This window comes from Pagrus pagrus (assembly GCF_965226575.1).
Source record: "Pagrus pagrus genome assembly, chromosome: 12".
Taxonomy (NCBI): Eukaryota; Metazoa; Chordata; class Actinopteri; order Spariformes; family Sparidae; genus Pagrus; species Pagrus pagrus.
In genome coordinates, this window is record NC_140196.1 from 13,707,790 (window position 1) to 13,719,184 (window position 11,395).

Consider the following 11,395-nt stretch of genomic DNA (forward strand, 5'->3'; position numbering starts at 1 on the left):
TGTCCTGTACTGAAGACTAATATTTGTACCTACCTTATTATTTACATCTCAGTGACACTACTGGATATGTGACCAGTGCAGTTTTAAAGTCTGTGATACAGGAACTTAACAAAATGTAATTGTTGTCTAATTGATACAAATAACTCCAGCAGATAGTTTAAAAAGGAAGTTTTTTAGTCTAAAATTTCTCGCTTGAAGAATTTGTCATTCAGAGATGTTCGAACTTGAGCTCAGTGCCCCGTTAAGTTCCTTTAGACAAACATTTTCTTTGCAGGGCGTAGTATATGGTGTTTGGCAGTGGCAGAATGTGTACATTTATTCTAGTATGGTGATAAAGTTTTTAGGTACTGTTACTTTCCATTTTCCACTACTTTATACACCTAAGTCAGCAACTTGCAGTCTGACAGCTATATTTAAGTAAAAAGTAAACAAGGCTTCCTACATGTTAATGCATCAATAATAATTATCCAGTAAAATATCTGACAGGACTGCATCAGCTGCAGAATAACCTAAGGAGCCTACGCATTGCTCATATGTTTGGACCTCTATTAAAGTAAGAGTTTGAACACACTTATATCAGAATCAGACACACTTAATTGATAGTATTTTACACATGAATCCTTCAAAATAAAAGCACCATCTCTGCAAATATTAAATTATACATCAGAAAAACTCGTTCTGACCTGTACTTTATTCTAACATTATCATTGGATTTAGCATTAAATTAAATTTTACATCTGTTATATGACACCTATATGGTACATGCAAATATACAAATTATACAAATATACAAATTATTATAGTATTTTTATTAAACTGTATTTAGGTATTGTTCGGTCATGAATCAATAAATCAATTGGGAAGTGACTGTGAACAAGTACTTGTACTCGCATACTGTACTTCCAGTTTTGTGATACTTGAACTTTAATCGAGAATTGAAATATTGTGCTTTTACTCTACTACAATCACATTACTATAGTTATGATTTTACTTAACGTAGCTTTCAAATTTGTTTGAAAAATTAGAAGAAAAAAAATCATATATAATATTCTCTTTTTTGTTTTTTTACCTTAGTTAATACTAAATATGTAATTTTATTATAAATTGTATAACATAAAATATACACAGAACAATTTTTAAAAAATCACAAAACAGAGAGACAAACTTATTTCCTACATGAAAGAAAACTTAAATAATTATTTCCATTTTCTAATTTAGTGATAATGGCATATATGGCTGTAAAATAGTTTCATTAAAGGGGCACTACGGAGTTTTGGAGAAGAAATTCAACCTCAGAATTTTAATATTTACATTATTAAATGAGGTTATAATACAAACTCAGAAATATTTCTTTTTTTTTTTTTTCCATAAATGAATTTTAAAAAAGCTGTTCTCAGAGAAAAATAAGGTCCCCAGAACACTGTTTAAAGCTGGAAAGGTGGCAGGGTCTGCCACATATAAACAAAGTCAAATTTTGTGTTGTCCTTTAAGGTCAGTTTGTTTACTCAGTTTAAGTTTTGTTTATTTAGTTTGTTTCGGCATAAAAATCTGTCAATGAAGATCTTTCTTTTCTGACTAAAAATGATTCCCCAAAACTACACAGTGCACCTTTAACCTTATTTTGAAAGTACCTGTTTTTTAAAGCTTAAACTCCCTGCCACCGTTTCCGGTGACGTCTCCCTCGCCACGCCCCCTCCCATTCACTTCCTGTAAACAAAGCAGCAGCTGTCTGCCTGACAGATTCCCGTGTTCTCGCTCATTTTCTACGCTCTCCTCGGTGTTTGTGGACGATGGCGCACGCCGGAGTGGTTCTGGACAAGGACCAGTTCAACTGCTCGATCTGTCTGGACGTGCTGAGGGACCCTGTGACCATCCCGTGCGGTCACAGCTACTGCTCGGACTGCATCAAGAACTACTGGGACCAGGACGACTACCTGGGGGTCTACGTCTGCCCACAATGTCGGCAGAACTTCAACCCGAGGCCTCTGCTCGCCAGAAACACCATGCTGGCCGACGTGGTGGAGAAATTCAAAAAGACTGGACTCCAAGAGGCCACGACGCCTTCAAAGCAAAGTTTCGCCGAGGCCGAGGACGTGGAGTGCGACGTCTGCACCGGGAGGAAGAACAAGGCTGTGAAGTCCTGTCTGGTGTGTCTGGCCTCCTACTGCGAGCTGCACGTCCAGCCTCACTACGAGTCCGCTGCCTTCAAGAAACACAGGCTGGTGTCGGCCTCCAAAAAGTTCAAGGAGACGATCTGTGGCCGACACGACAAGCTGCTGGAGGTGTACTGCCGCACAGACAGGCAGTGTATCTGCTACCTGTGTCTGACTGATGAACACAAGGGGCACGACACGGTGCTGGCTGAGGAGGAGATGCAACAGAAGCAGGTAATCAAATCATCTGATTAAAGACAAGGCTGCTGATCACTGACTGTTCCTCAGTGGTGGAGTGTAACTAAGTACTCAAGTACTGTTCCTGAAGTCCACGTTAGAGTCTTATGTCTTTTAATGCCACTTTCTCTGGGACTATTTTAGTTTTTACTCCACTACAATGATCTCACAGTGTAGTTACTAGTTACTAGAGGTAAACTGATTATTGATTGATCATTGAGTACTTTGATTGGTTAGTTAGACCTGGTCAGATGTGTTCTGGATGTCGGAAAAGCAGCAAAATCATTATTTTCTCCAGTTTCTCAAGTAAAATGAAGTATTTACAAACGTAACCAGACTGTCTGCAACATCCTAAATGAATCTAGTCCAGGTTTGATACATGTATGTGCAGGGATCTTTCATCTTGACCTGCTCTGATTGAGAAAAATAACAAATTTGATGTGTTTTTTTTTTTCGTTTTTCACAATTAAACAGACTTGCTGTACCTGTTAACTACCTGTTTCACAACTTTAAGCATTGCGCCAACTGAGAATGAACCCATACTTCTCTCTGTTTACCTTTTAACTCCTTAACTGGAAGTTTAAGTGATGAACATTGTGTAAAATCTCATACAGATGAAAATCCAATTCAGTTTAATATAACCACAAAGAGACACCTCGAAGTAAAAGTGACTTTAATTTCCAACTTTTCTCTCAGAGGCAGCTTGGTGACATGAAGCAGAGCTCTCAGCTGAGAATTCATCAGAGAGAAAAGGAGGCCCAGGAGCTGAGACAAGCCATTTTCTCTCTCACTGTAAGTGCCAGCACACACACATGCATGCTAAAAACCTCTTTGAGTCCTGTAAACAATTAATTATTCAGTATTTTATATCCCCCAAAACTGCCAAAACTCAACGATCCGTCTGACATGTGTTGATTTGTTGATTTGCGTCTCCCTCCAGCGTTCTGCTCGGGCAGTAGCCGAGGAGAGCGACGCCGTCTTCACCGACCTGATCCGCTCGATCGAGCTGAAGCGCTTTGAGGTGAGAGAGCTGATCAAAGCCCAGGAGAAGACGGCGGCCAGTCAGGCCGAGCAGCTGCTGGACAAGATCCAGAAGGAGATCGCTGAGCTGAAGATGAACGAGGCTGAACTGGACAAACTGTCCCACACCGAGGACCACATCAGCTTCCTTCAGGTAACGACACTGCGGAGAGGTTTCACATTCCCAGGACGTTAGACACTTTACCTAAACTGTCTGTCTTGGTTTGTCATTTCAGAGCTGTCAGTCTCTGCAAGCTCCACCTGCGCTGTCCGCTCTGCCTCCAGTCACTGTGGACCCCCACCTGACCTTTGGCCTGGTGATGACAGCTGTGTCAGATTTTAAAGGACTGTTGCAGGAGGTCTGCCAAGAAGGATTTGTCTGCATCTACGAGAGAGGTACACCCAAAGAGTTGGACTGAAGTAGTGTTTTTTATCCGACGCATACTATTCTGTCAGCTCTTGTTAACGCAATGTGTCTCTTTCGTAGTGAGAGATGTCATCATTGTCGGCCCAAAACATCCCGCTGTGCAGCTCGACACAACACAGCCCCGTGAGGGTGGAGCGGCTGAACAGATGGAAGCGACAACAGGTGAGTCTGAAAACATGTCTGTGCTCGTCTTAATAGTACGATTTGGAAGAGTAGGGCACAAAATTACGACTTTGAATGCAGGTTTTAAAAATTCTGGGAGTCGGGGATGCATTTATCAGCTATGTTTATCATCTTTAAATAGCTTGTATGAATATAAACACATCTTTAATTTTTGAATTTCTTGAGTTTTTCTTCTTTTCATGATTAATTAACCTTTCCATTTCTTTGTCAGTTAGTGCTTTATTTCAGTTTCTTCCCCTTCTGCACATACAGTAGTTAAATTGGCCTGGTTTAGACTATGAAGTATCCTAAAGTAGTGAAAAAAGTCCATCACAGCTTCCCATAGTCCCAGGTCACGTCTACAGATGTATAGTTTTGTCCGGCCACCAGTTTACATCAGTGTTTTCATAATTTAAAAACATTCTATGTGATATTAAAAGTCTTAATTGTGACTTGCTGAACCTGCAGAAACCCTGTTTTGTTTGTGTTTCTCACCCTAGCCGCATTATGATGCAGCACAAACACCTTCGTCAACATGTTTGTTTATAGTAGCGCTTGCTGAATCTGCACAAGTGGAAGGATGAGTGCGGCAGATTCTGATGATAACACTGTTTGTTCTCTCTGTCCTTACAGTGATGCTTCCACCCGGTCTAGACCAAAGTCCTGTGAGCCCTCTCAACCCTTTCCTCACTCCAGGACCTGCTCTGCCCACCTTTGCCTTCTCACCATTTGGTAAATAGAGCTGTGATCGAAAATGTAATGTGTTTCAGCACATAAGTGTGCACAGCTCATTTTATATGAGCAACTCACAAATCATTCATCAGTTCAGGGACAGAAGAGTTTTTTCTGTAGTGATGGAAGATGTATTGAAATCTGCATCCGTCTCAACTTGTCAAAATACCTGCTCCTCTCCTTTTTTTTGTGTACTTGTCATTCTTTTGATCGTTTATTTTAAATCCTTGATCACTTTAATCAATAAATATTCTTTCTAAGGACTTTGGAGACACAGTCAGGTGAATCTTTGAGAGAGAAATCAAAGTAAACCCTTTTTTCATCATTAGCAACTTCATTTTTTTAAGCAACAATTTACCCCAAAATCATAAATACGAGCTCACACCAGAGCAAACTAAATTGATAAAAAGCACTGCAGGTAAGAGGGAAAATATGTATTCATGATTTTAGGGTGAACTGTCCCTTTAAGTCTATATTTAGTACATGTGGTATTTTTTGTAGTGATATAAAGACTTCCATCTTACTGTCAAAATCGTTCTGTTTATCATCTGTCACGACCGATCAGATCTCAGAATATGTTTGTGAGCTGTCTCTCTCTCTTTCGTCACCTCAGGGTGCTGCAGACTAATAATCCCTCCTCTGTCTCCTCAGGCTCCAAACTCTCCTCAGGATCCAGACAGAGGCACCTTCAGCGACGCGCTCACCCCCGGAGGAAGTAGACCTGCCGTGGACATCGAAATCAACACTTCACACGCACCTGCACGGGCTGAAAGTGGTTTTTACCCCAGTGCTCTCGTCGGTTTATCTCTTGGCGTTACTTTAACTGCTACGTTATCAGCTATAGTTGCACCTCGCATCATAGAGCAGGTGATAAAGATGAGGACAGTATTTGTAAGGGCCACGTAACATCACCTCAACAATGTATTTACTTGAAGTATTAAGCAGCAGAAATTTAGTGCGTTTTAGTGACTTTTTTTTTTAACACAGCTATGCTTTTATAATTATTTTCTTTTTTTTAAAACCAGAACAACAAAATATTAATTTTGCTTTACATGTATGTGTAATAATATATTGTGATTTGTGACATGCTGAAAATAAAAAGCAAACACTATTGTACAAACTGAAGCGTGGTGTTTGTTTGCATGAGTGCTGGTTTATATTTCATTGTGCTCTGAACAAATATGGGCATGAAGTGTCCGATGTAGAAGTGGAATAACAGGTTGACTGCAGTGCTTTCGTGTGAAATGTCACAGGTCAGTGCATCTTATATTAACTCGTGTGTGTAGAAGAGAAGTTGACGGTTGCTCTTTGCTCTATCTGGGACAGCCTTTTCCCTGGTTTGCTGTGATTGGAGGCTTCAGGGTGCAGCAGGTGAAACCGGATAAGCTTAGCTTAGATTCATGAGCACACCTGAGAGCCACGCCCATCTTTGTACCTTCCAGTTTGTGCTCAGAGCGTCAAAATGGCAGCAGCAACTATCTCTATCGAGCAAGACCAGTTCTGTTGTTCAGTGTGCCTGGAGGTTTTGAGAGACCCGGTGACGATCCCCTGTGGACACAGCTACTGTCTGGACTGCATTGAGGACTACTGGAACCAGGCCAAGCAGAAAGGCCAGTACAGCTGCCCTCAGTGCAGGCTGGTGTTCAACCCGAGACCTCTGCTGAGCAGAAACACAGTCCTGGGTGAAGTGGTGGAAAAGTTTCAGCAGTCTCAACCGCAGGATGTCAGATGCAGTGTTTGCAAGGGGGGGAAAAGCAAAGCTGTAAAATCCTGCCTGGTGTGCTCTGAGTCTTACTGTGTGTCTCACCTGAGAGTCCACGAGGAAAGCTTCCACGGGAAGAGACATAAATTGATCCCGGCTTCAGATCAGCCGAGAGACGAGCTGTGCCCACAGCACGAGAAACTACTGAGGCTGTACTGTCGCACTGACCAGCAGTATGTCTGTTCACAGTGTGTCAAAGAGAGACACAAGAGCCACAATGCAGTCTCAGTGGTGGAGGAGAGAGCAGCTCAGCAGGTGGGTTTGATTCTTATTCTTAAATTCTTAAAATGTACAATTATTCATTTAAATGCAGGAGAGGTCACATGTTTCCGAAAGGCTTGAGTTGCAGTTAAATAGCCTTAAACACATATCTTGGTTTTTATTTTTGTGCTTCAAAATAATAAGGCACATCATGTAAGTTTGACACCAAAATTCATACAGTATAACTAACTACTACTTTCCCATTTAATTTGTATTTAATTTATTGATGTAATCATTTTTAAATGTATTTATTTTTGTATTTTTATTTGTGTTTCCTTTTACATCTCTTTATACAAGTTGTTCTTGACACACTTTATTGACATAATGACACAGAAGTTTGTATAAATAAATAGGGGAAACTTCAAATGGAAAAAAAATACAGAAATAAATGCGTAAATACGTTTAAAAATGAATAAATAAAATGGAAAACTAAATAGGCAAGTAACAGAAAATATTACAAAGGTTAATAAATGCAGAGGCAAATCAAATAAATATCTATGTCACATTTTATATAATAAAATACATTACTACATTTATTTTCAATATCATTTTTGGTACATTTAAAGGCATTAACTTGTTATTTACTCATTCATATGTATATATTTATTTCTAATTTTGGCAGCTTCAGTCCTCCAGAGAAAGTGAACCCTTCAACATAACTCTGATCTGACATGAATGTGTTATTGGAGTTGACACATTCCTAAGTGAGCCATAAATGATTTTGTGGTTGAAAGGTGCGGACGTTTACCAGGCAGGGAGGGTCTAATGAACGATGCTGTGACTTTGACTCAGGGTTTTTAAATACATAACACAGAGTGCTGACTGTGATGACAAAAACACACAAGTATCTTTGTCCGGTGTGTAAGATGAAGGATTTTTCTCTTCGGCATTTTCAAATATTGAATAAAAGGAGTTTAAAATGTGGCCTGGTCCTGCAGACATGTCTTGTGCTCTGATGTTACTGTGTCAAAAGTTTAGAGTGATAGACCAAAGGCCCTCCGGTGCAATGCAGTCCTTTGATTGTAAAATCAAAACTTTCCTTCATGAAAGTGAAGCGTGGCAGAAATCCTGGAGTGAGCAGCCGGAGGGACAGCACTGTGTGATATCCATCTTTTGTATTCTCTCAGAAAAAACTCCAAGAAGCCTCTTTGAAGTCTGTGCAGAAATTGAAGGACACGGAGAAGGAACTGAGATATGTTGTTAGATACATCAAGGTGAGCATCGAGAGCCGCTCTAAATATGTTGTTGACACTTAAAGGCGTGCTGTGCATGATTCCTGGAGACTAAAAAGAGAAAACTTTCATCCTCCACAGCACTCCACAGAGGCAGCAGTGGAGGAGGGCGAGAGGATTTTCTCCAAGCTGATCCGCTCCATAGAGAAACAGAGCAGCGCGCTGAAGGAGCTGCTCAGAGTCCAGGAGAGAGCAGCTGTCAGTCAGGCTGAGGAGCTGCTGGAGAAGAATCAGAGGGAGATGGTGGAGCTCAGGAGGGCCGACGCTGAGCTGGAGAAGCTCTCTCGCACTGAGGACCACGTCCACTTCCTTCAGGTATGGAACAGAAGGGAGCTCAGTCGTTAATGTGAGAACAGGGTACTCCAACCGTGTCTTTATACCTTGGAAATAGAGATGATCTTTCATGCTTTTACCTCCTCAAGACTTCATTGTTGCAGCTGCCTCCTCACTTGGCTGCAGGCTGCACACAGAGCCCAGCTGTCAGGCTTTTAACCAGAACACACCTGTTTTTAACCTTTTTAGTACCGACTCCCGGTGTGTTTCTAGATCTTCTGATTACCCTTCAGGGTGTTCAGCCTCACACATGGAAAAAAATGCAAAATGATTAATCGATTTATTTGTGACGATAATCAGCAGATTAATCGATAGTGAGGATAATCACTAATTGCAGTTCTACCTGATTAAACACACGTATGCTCAGAGACGACGTATCTAATCAGAGACTATGATTTGCTATGGAACTGTCCCACTGTTCTTTCTTTAAAAAAAACCTTCCATTACACTGTGATGCCATTATTCTGCAAAAAATGTGATTTTAGTTGAATTTATTTTTGTCAAATTTCCAGAAGCAATGAACATGTCAATTTTATAACAATGTAAAGTATTTATAATATACAAATATGGATGAATTAATACAAGATTGGCTGAAATGGAAATTTAAATAAGGTGGTGTCACTGTTCCACTGCAGCTAATCCACCAGCAGAGACAGAGTGCAACTAATCATGAAAATAATATCACCTTATCAAGTGTTGTATGAGGAAAGAAATAACATTCACTGTGATTATTAGACCTCTAGGATTCACACAATGAAAAAAAGACTTTTTTTTGACTCATTACTCAACAGAGCCCCTTTAAATGGGGAGAGAAAGTAAAGTTTTAACTTTTCTCTTTCATTTAAGTCAAAAATGTACATTTTATCAGCTTAATGAATACAGGTCCTGACCTCAAGTCCAGAATCAGCGAAGGTCCAGGCTTGGACGTAGAGAGGAAGGAGCCTTTGCAGTCAGGGGCCGAGACCTTTGGAATGACCTGTCTGAGGACGCTGGCTGAATTTAAGATCTCTTTGTGAAACTACTGTAATGGAAAGTTTCTGCTTAATTCACTTGTTTTTGTAAAAGTTGATTCCAACTGAGGCATCTTCGTATATTTTATATCACCAGAAATTTTAAATCAAGATTCAAACTCTGTGTGGTATTCACACATAACGTGTTGCTTAATCATTTTGACAAACACTTTCTATTCGTAGTCAAGAGAAACTGTAATTGCCAAAGATCTTTTGGGGTCACAAAGTTTCCCACCATAATGATAACAACCATATCATCATATATCACCATATCCCAAAAGTTATCCGCTTTAAAGATTTACATTATTCTAGTCCAGTTGATGTTTTATTTAACTTTTCCATGTTTGCTTCCTGACAGACCAGCCAATAACACGTAATGTCATGATTCCATCCCGATTTGTTGATGTTGTTGCACTGACATTCAAATGCTGTCGTCTAATTTGGTTGTGTTGGACGTCACTGCAGAGGTGCAAGTCTCTTCACTTCCCTACAAAGACTGTGGAGTTGCCCAACACCGATGCTCTTCCATATATGATGTATAAAGGCATGAGAGGAGCCCTGGCTGATCTCACAGTCAGTCTGGATGAAACACTTGAACGAGAATTCAACAGGATCTCTGATAAGGGTATGTATCTATTACCTCTGATAAAGATGACCGTTCTGTTGTTAGAAATTATATACAGTAAATAATATTCACTTGTCTGCATTTCTAGTAATTTCCCTGAAGGAAACCAGCAATCGAAGTGCCTCTGAAAAGACGAAAGGTGCGTGAGTTTTATTTATAGCTCACTTTGACATTTTGTAAATGTGAAGAGGCCTGCTTTTTTTCTCCAGGACCATCAACAAGTGCTCCAACTTAAATGTAAATCACATTAACTTTGTCTATTGGAAAAATTATGGTAATTTTACTTCTGGAACCAGGGCTGTCAAATAGTCCCACTTTGCAGTCACTGTTTTGATGACACAGAACTTGACATGACAGAAAATAAGCGACTCAAGACTTAGAAGTTTAAGACTTGTGAGGACTTGACTGTTCATTTATGTTTAGTTTTTTTCTTTTACTCGTGCTGTCGGTATTTTACAGTTTGAAAGTGTTGGAGGGAATACATTTTTATAAAGTTATTTGTTCGATTACATTTATTTCACTGAATAAATAATTATAATACAAATTAATTTTTACAATACCTTGTCTTATGTCTTTATAAAGGCTGGACACTACAGGTAAAACTGCACTAACTTGGGAGGTTTTTGGAAGTGACTTGGACCAAAAGACTTGAGTTGTGTGTCTGTTTTGAAACTATTTTTCAGTATTCAATGTCCGTCATCCCCTTCATGTATCTTACAGCAAAAGATGCTGACATACCATACAACTCGGAACCGAAGACGAGAGCTGATTTTCTACAATGTGAGTGCGATTTTTTCAAAAAGCTTCCATCTTTATGAACCAATGGCGTGTGTTGGTGTCTGACAATGTGCATCTACACTGTGTCCAGATCACAATGATATAACCCTGGACCCAAACACAGCCAACCCTTATCTGAGCTTCTCTGATGGTAGAAGAGGCGTGACCACGCGTCTGGAGCCACAGCCCTACCCCGACCACCCGTCTCGCTTCACCAGCTGGGCCCAGGTGCTGTGCAGAGCTGGGATGGCCGGCCGCTGCTACTGGGAGGTGGAGTGGGCTGGTAAAGGAGGGGTTTCCATCGGCATCTGCTACAAAAACATGAGCAGGAGTGGAGGAGGGAGCGACAGCAAGCTCGGACACAATTCCAAGTCCTGGAGCCTGGACTGCTCTTACTCACTCTGTTCATTTCAGCACAATAAGCAGAGTGTGACCGTCTCTGCTTCCTGCTGCAGCAGGATTGGAGTGTATCTGGACTTCAGGGGAGGGACTCTGTCTTTCTTTAATGTTTCCGACACAATGGATTTACTCCATAAAGTCAAGACTACATTCACCCAGCCTGTATATGCAGGATTTTGGGTAGGGTTGGGCTCTTCGTTAAAGCTGTGCTCTCTTTAATTGTTAAAGCTGACCGCACTCCCAACAAGCATAACAGTTGAGTAAC

The 11,395-nt window shown here is 40.5% G+C and overlaps 1 pseudogene across 1 annotated transcript; it reads left to right on the forward strand.

Annotated features, from left to right (window-relative positions):
• The first annotated feature begins 1,692 nt into the window (after nucleotides 1-1,692).
• Nucleotides 1,693-11,376, forward strand: LOC311266051 (E3 ubiquitin/ISG15 ligase TRIM25-like; annotated as a pseudogene). Its single transcript, XR_014624905.1, has 14 exons — nucleotides 1,693-2,387; nucleotides 3,087-3,182; nucleotides 3,331-3,564; nucleotides 3,647-3,806; nucleotides 3,898-3,999; nucleotides 4,633-4,731; nucleotides 5,383-5,446; nucleotides 6,058-6,068; nucleotides 6,174-6,748; nucleotides 7,882-8,301; nucleotides 9,795-9,954; nucleotides 10,043-10,093; nucleotides 10,675-10,734; nucleotides 10,823-11,376. The product of XR_014624905.1 is annotated as an E3 ubiquitin/ISG15 ligase TRIM25-like (transcript).
• Nucleotides 11,377-11,395: the final 19 nt, after the last annotated feature.